General features: G+C 39.3%; 1 long non-coding RNA gene across 1 annotated transcript; it reads left to right on the plus strand.

Moving 5' to 3' along the window:
- The first annotated feature begins 459 nt into the window (after positions 1–459).
- On the plus strand, positions 460–1,256 carry LOC135537514 (uncharacterized). Its single transcript, XR_010455236.1, has 2 exons — positions 460–545; positions 737–1,256. It is a non-coding gene; the product is annotated as an uncharacterized LOC135537514 (long non-coding RNA).
- Positions 1,257–1,753: the final 497 nt, after the last annotated feature.

The following is a 1,753-nucleotide window of genomic DNA, read 5'->3' on the forward strand; positions in this document are numbered from 1 at the left end:
CAACTCATACTGGGTCTTGAGTCTATGGGTCCCATAGACCCATTGGGACCATTGTCCTGGTATACATCTTGGTCTTGGCTCCTGGATATTACCTTAGTCTTTGTTTTACAAACCACAGGCAACACAATTTGATGAAAGCAATGCTCTCTTATCATTGGCAGATCACTCTTGACCCATAGAAATACCCACCCAGTTGACTACTTTTAAATGGTGGAAGCAATGTGGCAATGTCTATACCAAAACAAAGTGATATCCTTCTAGACTAGAGTCCTCCTTTTACTGTATATCTCATGGACCAATGAATGTAAATATCAATATCTAATGGATCAATGAATAATAAATATCAATATCCAATGGACCAATGAATGTAAATATCAATGTCTAATGGACCAATAAATGTAAATATCAATATCTAATGGACCAATGAATGTAAATATCAATGTATGTGTCTCTCCTCTCAGCCCTGTGGTCCTCTCATCTTGGAGAACTTCGATTCAGCTTTTAAGTCCGTACTTGGATTCTTCCTTGGATTTGGTTTTTATGCTGTATGGAATTATTTGTAATCATTTTGCTAATACATTATACATAACATAATATTCAACCAAACTCAATTTAACTCCTTTTGTCATTTTGTTGTTGTTGTTTATCTCTGATTTACCCGTCCCTGCCATGTTTGATTGAATTCCAGCCATGCTGCATTATGGGTAATGTAGTTTTTGTAATGTCCTTCCCACAGTGTATTGGGCAAGTGTTATCCGGCGTGATGATTCATCAGGTCAAGAAGGTGCAGTCTACTGACGTCCCTGAGACTATAGAAGATGGATATCGTTTCACACCGAAATTCCAGGCAATTCGCCATGTGGAGGGAGTTGCGGGAGTTGAACCGACGACCTTCTACCCATAACCAGGGATGAGGTCAGGGTTTCAGGTTTTTGGCATCCTGGCAAAGCAGCGAGGAGTAGAAGGTGCTTGAACAACGGGAGACGAGGTGCAACCAGAAGAAGAATATGAGCGTTCGGGAACGGAAAGGCACAACTCACTGCTCACAGTTATAAATGATGTCATTTTGGAGTCACTGTTATTGTAAATAAGATGTGTTTTTAATGAATAATCCTGAATGAATTGTGAGTAACGATGAGTGAGACATTTACAGAGGCGCTAATATCACAACTCACTGCTCACAGTTATAAACATGATGCTTCGTTTATCTCATTTGTGTATAATATATTTTAAATCATAATAAAGTTTCGTCTGTCCATAGCTTCTCTGGTCCTTCTGATGAAGTCCATTAAAACGGAGCAAACGTCATGATTTTAACTCAACTTAGATTAGTAACGTATCAAAACGTCATGATTTTAACTCAACTTAGATTAGTAACGTATCAATCTTTTAACTAAGAACGAAAGTCATGCCTTTTTTTAAACCCTTTTAAATTCAGGCTAGAAGAGTAAGAAGTGACCTTAGTGTGACCTTTAGAGTGAGACATTATGAAGCACTGTAATAGCAGAACGTCCCTCTAGACACACTGAATGCCTGCGTCCCAAACGGTACCCTCTTCTCTACTACCCCATAAGGGCTCTGGTCACAAATAGTGCACTACATAGGGAATAGGGTGCCATTTGGGAAGCAGGCCAACGTAATAAGGAAGCTCTGCTCCAACCCCACACTGACAATATGCTCTGTCTTCTGTCTTCAATATGGCTTGTAATCAGCTTTCTGAGATGAGCTTTGTTGTTTACCTTGTAAATCATGT

Source organism: Oncorhynchus masou, unplaced genomic scaffold (assembly GCF_036934945.1).
Source record: "Oncorhynchus masou masou isolate Uvic2021 unplaced genomic scaffold, UVic_Omas_1.1 unplaced_scaffold_8050, whole genome shotgun sequence".
NCBI classification, from domain to species: domain Eukaryota; kingdom Metazoa; phylum Chordata; class Actinopteri; order Salmoniformes; family Salmonidae; genus Oncorhynchus; species Oncorhynchus masou.